Here is a 9885-nt window from a genome sequence, read left to right as displayed (position 1 = left end):
GTGTGACTAATACTCTGGTGACCTTTATGTAATTTGTCAGCTGTGTCCTTCCTCCAACTTCTTGCTGGAACCCTGTGGGCAGGACTGGTGTGGCAATCACCTGTAATCACCTTGAGAAACCCATCCTGCTGCCTCCTGCATCTGGAGGGAATTTTCTGCTGGTTCCAACGGGCAGTATGTGGGGCTCCTGCTGGGGATGCTGGGGTCTGGCTAGGCAAGTGCTGTTGCTGATTTCTAAACATCAGCATAGTTAGTTTTCATTTCTCTTTCTTATGAGTTCCTGCAGTAAGAGTCATGGAGTACCAGCTCTACCTCAAGATCCTCTCTGCTATCACTGACACTCTGTCAAGCCCCTATTAACTTTGCAAGGCAACCCATAAAAATTTATCTGGGTTTTAAATGCTGGCTTTGTCCTTAAACTTCCACCTGAGTTTGGAAACAAGTGTGATGCCTCACACATAGACAGCAGCTGATTCCTGCCTTTCAAAATCTAGGCCCTGTACTGCATGCTTTATTTTCAGAGAATGCATGGAGTTTAAGTGGTCTTTAAAAGGTATTTGGGGAAAAAAAAATAGTGTCACAATACTGCAAAATACTAGAATCTGATCCTCCGCTTGCAAGCTGTTGCATTCAAGGTTTCTTATACCTGATTGTGGCAGCGTGCTTCTGGGAAAGTCACTGCTTTTGGTAGTATCAATGTCCCTTAGAAAAAAAGCATGCCACAGAACAGCTGTGCTATTGACTTTTTAAATACAGTTATGGGACAGCAATTGCTTACAAATGAAGTTTAGTCTTGTCTCTTCAGGCTGGGGATCAAACTGAGCTTTTGCTGTGAGCTGGGGGAAAAATTTCACATTTGCTTTGGTCTCCAGAAGAAAGTCAGGTGTCAAGGGGTGTGATGCTTCATTTTAAATTAACACAGTGCTGCCTTTTCCCCAGTGCATGGACACATGAGATACACCAGGGCAAGCCTGGCAATTCACCTCCATGAGTGGATTTTGTTTGTTCGGACCCGCAAGCAAGTTCCCCATCCCAAAAAAGTCTGCCCTGCTGCAACCAGAACCCTTTCAGCAGCAATCAAATACAACATGTTCATTAATGAGGTGTCTTATGGAGGTAAGTACATCATCAGGGCATGGCTACTCGGGCAGTGTGGTCACTTCATAAGCTGGCTGCTCTAGCACATATTACCTTGAGTGGCCTTCAGGGTGATCCGTGCTGTGAAATTAATTGTTGCTCACTTCTTTCATTTTAATTGTTGGTGTTAAATTGTCAGGTTAACTCTTCCATTTGAAAGGCAGCAATAAAGGTGCAGAAACCACAGATAGCTGAACGTGTTGTTTATTCACTTTATAGCATTCAGGAGGGACAGTCCAACGTGGTTTAATTGTCTATGCTGTAAAAAAGAAGCATTTAAAGCCCCAGAAACTGTTTATGCCACAGGTTGTGGTCAAAGCCTTAACCTACCTTCCACTCAAAGTATGTCCCTTCCCTACACAACTGTGTCCCCTAAGCTGAAAAACTTGAACCTGTCAGGGGACACCCAGGACTGGAGATGAGCCCTTTTACACTGTCAGCAAAGGAGCCAAGCCCAGGTGAGGCAGACAGGAGGATGCTGCTTCTCTCTTATCCAGCTCTTCTTACCCACCAGCTGGACTCATACTAGGAACAGAGGGGAGGAGGAAAGATAGTCTGACTCTGTCCTGAGCTGAAGTGTGGTGCTCCTGAATGACGCCACGCAGATAAGAACTGGGTTCCACTGCAAGCAAACCACTGAGAATGAGTAAGAGGCCAGCACGGTAAAGCTTTATGGCTTTTCGCCTTCACAAGTAGCGTTCAACTTAGCAGAGTCTCAGCTAAAATAAAAGGTCAGAGAAGTTACAACTTCAGCCCTTTCCCCATGGAATATTTAATTTTCTTCATTTTGCAAGCCTTGAAACATTATAGCTTCATCTACGCTTAATTAAACTAAAAAAACAGTTTCCTGACCTGAAGCAACAAAGCTGAAATTTTCAAGTTTTATTTCACTGCGTTAGTGAGCTCACACCTCCTCTCCTTGTTTAGTAGCATAGTTCCAAAAAGCAGCACAGGAGAAGAGGTATAAAAGGTGATACATGTACCCATAGACTAAGCTATGAGTACACTATAATGTGATACAGTCTCATGTTAATTTTGTGCAGGTACCCCAAAGATTTCACTATAACTTATTTAATGTAATTGCTGACCTAAGACGGAATATCTAGAGTCTGGGATGAATTAATAAAACATATATTCGTCTTTTTTTTTTTTCCCAATTACAAAAATGGAATGAGAAATTGTACGTATATATTATACCTATGTATAATTTACTCTTCAGTCTTTGAACACTAATCTATTTGGCAGCCTGGAACAGTGATTTTAAATTCACCTATTCCTAATTATTTTATCTGTTCCCTTGACTATCTTAAATTTCTTCAAAGAGAAGAGATTTATCTTTGGAGCATGTTAGGATTTGTACAGACAAATTAGATGCTGACATGACTTTTTTTTAAGCATAATTAAAATGCATGTCCAAGTCACACTTCCATACCTTTAAAAAAGCATTTTATTACATTAAATATTTAATCTGGGACAGTTAATCCATATTTATCTTACAGGACCACGTCAACGACTGTAAAATTGCAGGCCATTGATCCTTTCTTGAACTCCTTGGAAAAGATCTATAATAAAATTATGGGCTAAGATTGCCTTATAAAGCTCAGGCAAATACTCCTTGAAGTTGAGTGGTGTTTGAATCCGTAGACCAGATCATCCAATACTGTGCTCCACTTTGTCCAAGCGATGGTATGCGAACTATTTGGTAATTCCTTGGGTGTGCTCATCAGTGGGAATATTGCCTGCTTTTTTTTGTTCTTACTGGTGCCATGCTGCAGGACGGAGAGGGTAGCCACCTGAGCCAGGGACAGAGGTGCTTATCAAAAAAAGGCAGCAGAAGTTGACAAGCCCTTGCCTTAGACATCTTGCATTTTGGGATTGAAGAAATAAGCCATATGCAGGGCATGAAAACCCAGCTGAGGTCCTGAGCTTTTATGGGGAGAAACTGTACAGGGAAGTTTGTGAAGTTCTTCATTAGAGCCTTCATTCTTGATTAATTGCTTCTTTAGATCTTACTCTGTTCGCCATTCATCACTTCTTACCTTTCTGGTACGGGATATGCATGTATTGCACAGGCTTTATTTTTTTTTTTTTATCAACTAATTCTGTTTTCCCATATACATTTCTTGGATGTCAAATGAATATGCAGAAAGTCCTGAAATTTGGCCTAAGCCTTTTAAATATCTACTTATTTTTTATATATATGTATGTATAATACAAATTTATGTATGAAAAATTTCTCTTCTAAAACAGCTTTCACAAAAATGCATGTTTGGTTTGAGTAAAATTAATTATTTTGGGGTCAAATAATTTTGACAAAAAAGTTAAGAACTGGAATTTTTTGTCTTGATGGTTTAAGATGGATGCTTTTAGGGTTTTTTTTATTAATTGCCATTTGTTCAGTAAAATGTCTATTTCTTTTAGACTTTCATGCAAGTGCTGGAGAGAATTCAGACATGTCTGCTGGCATTTTTATCATGAAACAAATAATGGATGATTTTTAATTTTTTTTTTTCCCACAGCAACTGTCATGGATTGCTGCTTTGTGGAGAGAGAATGGAAGGGGCCAGGCACCAGCAGGTTACCCATGAGGTGCTCTAATTTGTGTCATTCCTGTCACAAGGTGGTGAAAGCCATTTCCAGACTTTCAGACCCTGAGACAGGCCAGATTAGTTGGATTTTCGTCCGAGTTCTCTAAAACACTAGCTTCTAAGGCCTGCAAATATAATCTCATACTCTTCTGTAACTTAGCATAGATTCTCAGATTCACATTTTCATGTAAATTAAACAGAAGCTGGTGAAAGGCATTTTACCTCAACAGATTTCACTAAAGTTCAGATGCTATTTGTAGTGCCTGCTGCTAGCTGTGGTGACAGATGTTTGACAGAAAGATGACTGATAAAAGGAAACGCATATTACACAACCATGTATTAATATCTTTGGAATGGAAAATGCTGATGAAGGAAAGAAGTTTTTCCATATTATTTCCCTATTGTTACTAAAAATACCCATTTTCTTTCATTTTTTCATTCAGTTGTTTAAGCAGCAGCAGGGTGGACAGCTAAAACTCTGCACAGAGGGGCAACAAATATACACAGGCATAAATTCTTGCTTTTCTTCCATAAGTGTGACAAGAACAGTCAACGAATGCTAGAAATCAGTGCAAATTAGTAAGCACCTCTTCTCAACAGCCTATCAGTGTCTATCCCCACTTTTTGCATTCCCTTAAATTGTAAGTATTTCAGGATAAGCATCCTTTGCATGTGCCTTCAGTTAACTGAAACATATTGGACACTTGCACATTGCAGCTGTGCATTCAGAGCAGCCACAGAAATTCATATGAAAGTGTTCCAGTTAACCTGCAAATGGGGATATAATTCAGCTAGGCAGAGTGTGTAAATAGTACTTTGCTAAGACAAATCCTTCTGTGAAAATGAGAGGTGGATAAGCTTCTTGTAATTGCTCAGTGCTTTGACTGATGGTAAATACGTTGTCTTCACAGTTGAATATCAATATGTGGACCAAATCTGAGCATCAGAAAATGAGCCCTAGCTGTCTAGAATAGCTGATTTTGGATGGTCCTACAGCGTGTTTGCTTAAAAAATAAGCGCAAGAACTTGGACTGTCAACCAAGGGAGATATCCATTCACCTGTAAGCCATGCTTTATAGGAGACACTAATAATGTACGTGCATTTGGATAAAAAGTTTCGTTATTTTTTTTTGGCAAATGCTGCAGTCCAAACATCAGGAGCTTCTGTTGTCTTCAGTTTGCTGAAAAGGCAGTAGAGGTGCAGGACACATAAATGAGGTAAATAAAGTTAGGCACTAATCTTGTCCCAGAGTTTATTAAACATAGGACATTGTTAATCCCACACATTATTACAGGTGAAATGAAATCACAGCTATGTCCAAAAACGTCATTGTTCTTATATCATCATGCTTATCAGATTCAGCAAATGACCTGATCTGGTAATAGCAGCTGTGCGTTAATGATGAAACAATCCAAATTGCACCTGAATCTGAGAGAATCCTGTGGGGAATTCCTAGAATTAGCAAGTAAAGATGGAGAAAAGTAAAAACCTAATGAAAATTATTTTGATGTAGCTTTGGAATTTTTTTTGAAAACAAATATTTTTCATGGTGAATGTCCACTTACCTTAGAAAGAAATTACATCACAGAAGTCAAAACCTGAAAATTTTTACCAGCAAAAAAAGACTGTGTGTGTGCACTTTTCAGTTTTTTGATGACAGTCAAGGCCTTTCACGAAAAGAGTAGCAAAATTTTTCGTGAGATGGCCACAGAAATAGGAAATGCAGTTAGGTCTATCAACTAGCCAGTAGACTTCCTAACCAATTTCACTGTTAAGCATGGGAAAAAATGAAACAAAAGGACAGATTCTTAGTGATGTTTGAGCTGTATTTGCTCAGCTCCTAACAATAGATTTTCAAGGTTTTCTAAAGGAGACTGCCATGATTCAATTTCTTTTGCCATTTCGAAAGCATATTAAAATTCCCTCAGCAACTCCTATGAAAAATTCTAAAATTATTCCTTTTTTTAAAGAAAAACATATGAAATGAGACATTGTCATACATGTCTTATTTCTGTAGAGAAATAAATCAAAAGCTCTATATATGCATTAAATTGTTTTGCTCATCACTTTCCCCAAGAAGAGAGACTTTAATTAATCCTTTCTCTGAGAAAGATATTAAATCCTCATCTAATCCCCAAGCAGCAGTTCATATAAAGTCAAGAATCATTTTGCATGTTCATAACCACAGAAAACATTATTTTCTCCTAAAGCAAATTGTACTACAGAAACTATGAATGTTTCAAGTCAGAGATGTTTTGCTTTTCCTTCATTTAATCTCTCCCTGATTTGATACACATGTGGATGCATAACAATAATTTTTTTCTTCAAATTTTCTTTCAGTTCCAAAGAGAGAAACTAAGGAACTCTTCAATAATTTGGGGCTTTTTAAAAATTCTGAAAACTTGGCTCTGGGCAGCAGGAGCAACAAATACCTCCCACACTGATTTTAGGTTTGTTTCTAATGACTTTAACAGATTAGGTATTGTATTTGTTATTTTATATATTCCGCCTACACCACTATTATGTACTGGAAACTTTTTGCACTCCTGTTTACTAGATAATATTTATTATTTTATCCTGTATACCTTTATTATAAGAACAATATGACTTGTTTCCAAGGTATGTTTAGGCAAGTACTGGAAATTTCTTGCCTAAGGGAGATGTTTTGTCTGTGTGAACAGTAAATCAGTTCTGCTTATACATATGAAGAAATCAATAACCTACTCCCAGGTGGAGTCAGCAAGCCAGATTGTCAGCTCACATACCTGGGCATAACCTGTGAGCTGCAGGGATTTGAGCCCATTTATTTCCCTGAAGATCTGGCACCACCTGTCCGTAACTTACTGTAAAGAGAGCTGTTGTCCCTGGCTAGCAAAGGCTGCCTAGATGTAATGTGAGCAGCTGGGTAATTATACCTGTTTTGAAAACAACAAACTATTTCACATTTCTCTGTTTGTATCATAATACACACATTTACAATGGTGAGCAAAGAATAATTAACATAAAGTATCCAAATCATTGTACACAGCTTCTTGAAATGCTGGTGGCCTGAAAGTCTATTCAGATGTGGGGACATAAAAATACTGGACTGAGCTGATTTGCCTAGTTACAACTTGCTGTGTGTTCGGTGAGTAGGTGATGTGAATACTTACATCATGTATACCCAAAACCTCATGTCGGTTGCTAAATTTTATATTTTTTACTAGACAGCATTGTTTCTTTGACCTGTCCATTTGCTTCCAAGTCATCATGTGGAACAGTTCTGTCTTATTCCTCTTCCTTCATTGGATCAGAACCATAATCAAATGGTTTTATTTGTTCGGAAATGGAAATGATAGCAGTCCATTTCCCCATTTTTAAATGAAAATATGTTTCATAATGTGGTCAGGAACATTAATGTACTGCCTTTGATAGTCTAAACAATTCAAAATAATATCCAAAGAACTATGCCTGAAAAATGGGGTATTTTGGAATTGGAATTTTGAATCACAAAAGACTGAGTAGTTTACATCTATATTCCAGTCTAGGAAGAGCTGGCCTGCAGAAGACTTTCTTCTGTGTTATTTGTCTAACACTAAAAAAAAATGTTGTTGTATAGTGTACCAGATCTGGATTGCTGTTGCGGCCAAATTTATGTTATTAAACACACTGCTCATGGCAATATGCAGTGATGTATCAACACGAATGAAGAAGCAAAGACTTTATCCACACAGCTGAGACAGTTTCTTCAATGAGTATTACTTCACTTCTCTCTGGTCCCTCCCTTTCCCCTGCTCTCCAATCTAATGAATTTGAAATAAGTGCTGGGACAAAGCTGGTGGGATTTGAATAACTCATCCCTCTTGCTGTCTGAAAATATACATCATCCTCCTTTAGGGAAATGTCCTCGGACACAATTGCATGTTATGGCCAATATTATCTTCTGACTCCCTGCCTACCAGTTCTGACCTGGGACAGATTTCACCTGCTAATAGGTTTTTTCCCTGAGTGCTTTTGGAGGGGAGAGCAGTGGGTGAAGCGTATCCGTTTGTGGAGATCCTCAAAAACTGAGCTTCAATAATTGAGGAAGTCCAAACTGTTCTTCAGGTGGCTGTTAGTGGTAGCAGTGCAGTACATTTATTTTACTCTACCTTAGGCTTTATTAAAGGGAAATTGAGTGTAACTTGTTCCCCTTCCATACAGTGGCTTTTTTTATTTCTCTCTCTGTGTGTGTGTGTGTCTATGCAGGCAGTCAGATGCATGCCTGCTATTGCAGAGGACTTTTCCTCTAGTTCTGCATAATTTCTTGATCCTTTTCATAAGCGAAATTAAGCCTAAGAGCAGTTAGAATTCAACTGGCTGCTTCTATATTTAATAAATAATAACCCTGCCATGAAATTGTAATTGGCAATAAAAAGTCCTGCAATTCATCTAACAGCTTTCCACCTCCATTGTAAATCTGTACTGCCACTCTGTTGCTCATAGCCAAAAGATAGAGTGTATTCATTACTTCAGATAAAACTTCTGCCGTAGAAAGGAGAACTGGGATGCAGGCATTTTAAATTCTTTCTTCCCACACTTTCTTTTATTTTCCTACCTCCCTGTGGGCACAGAGTTCCTCCATTTTTTTGACCTACGTTATGGTTTGTCCTGGTCTTTTCCCAAGCTTTTAGTGTTCATGGATTAGACTAATTTCTCTAGATATCTCACTCTCTCTCTCTAGCATCTGTAGTACTATTTGAACAGAGACTAATGCTGATGATATAGTCTTAAAATGTATTAATTATTGCTTTTTGCCGTGTTTTGAACTTTAATTTTAAACTTTTCCTGGAACTGTATTTTTTAAATCTTCTGCCCAACAGAAATTCATAGCAAAAGTTCAGTTTGCTCTGAAACAAACAGCTCACTTTCTGCGTGGGTTTGCCTACCCCTGCTTTGCAAAGGAGGCTCAGCACAATTTCAGCTGACTGCTGATTTCATCGGTTCAGATTCAGCCCTCAAGGACCATGGCACTGCAAGGGCACACGTTTCTTTAAACAGAGGATATTTATAGAGGCTCTGTCAAAAATTATAGCTGAAAGCTCAAGTGCATACTCCTAAGTGCTCTGTGTGCCCACGGAGTTGGGGATAACTATGTAGACAGCAGAGTCTACGTGGATGAGGGATGACAGCCAGAAGGGTGTGAGTTTGTGTCACACCTTCACTTTACAAAGCTCTTGCCTACAGGAAAGGAGATTGGTTGGCCAAGGACAGAATGGGGATTTGTAGAGGAGCAAAGAACTTAATATGTTCCCTTAACTCTGAGCCTGTGTCTTAGCTGTTGGATTATTCTTCATCCCCTGCAGAGGAAGAGAGAGGTTTGTCAGCTACAGGCATCCTCTGCACTCTAACGGGGGAGCAACTCCTAAACCAGTGCAGACTTGGATGGAAACAATGGAAACATCTTGCGTCCAACCACCAGAGGTAGTAGACAGGGTGGGTAAGGAGTGGGAGGGGAGATGCATTTCTCTTCCAAAGCAGATATGAGGTGATATCCATATGCAGCAGTCTAAGACGGACTAAGAATTAGTTAGAATAGAATGGAATGCCATGGAATAAATAGAATAGAATAGAATAGAATAGAATAGAATAGAATAGAATAGAATAGAATAGAATAGAATAGAATAATTTTCAGTTGGAAGGGACCTACATTGATCGTCTAGTCCCACTGCCCATTAAATTGGCTTTAGTTCAGTTAAACATGGGCAAAGTGAAGAAAAATGCTTTTAAGCAATAATATGTAAACTGTATTGAAAATAATTCCTATTTACATATGTTAAAGGCAGTATATGTCGGTGGTGGCTGTTTAAAACACTGCAAGAAGTCAGCCTGTGGAAACCTTGAACTCAGTTTTCCCCCAGTGCCCTTCCTGTACTGAGTGAAACAGAGCTCTGGCCCTGCTGAGGCCCTGGCTCGTAGCTTAGAAGACTATAAATGCACAACAAGCTGCTGGTGCCAGTTTTAGACAAAATAGGAACTAGTACCTGTGTCTGCACAACCTCTCTGCCCCCTCTCAATGTGCATTAGTGCTCACTGTAGTTAACTGGGACCTTAAGTGTAGGGAGGAGAAGGACAGGGCATCCATATGGCTGGCGTTTTGTTCTCTGCAGTTGCTCCGTTAATGAGCATACGGTCTGCTGG

This window comes from Phalacrocorax aristotelis, chromosome 2 (genome assembly GCF_949628215.1).
Source record: "Phalacrocorax aristotelis chromosome 2, bGulAri2.1, whole genome shotgun sequence".
Classification (NCBI taxonomy): domain Eukaryota; kingdom Metazoa; phylum Chordata; class Aves; order Suliformes; family Phalacrocoracidae; genus Phalacrocorax; species Phalacrocorax aristotelis.
Note: the sequence above shows the minus strand (reverse complement) of the source record.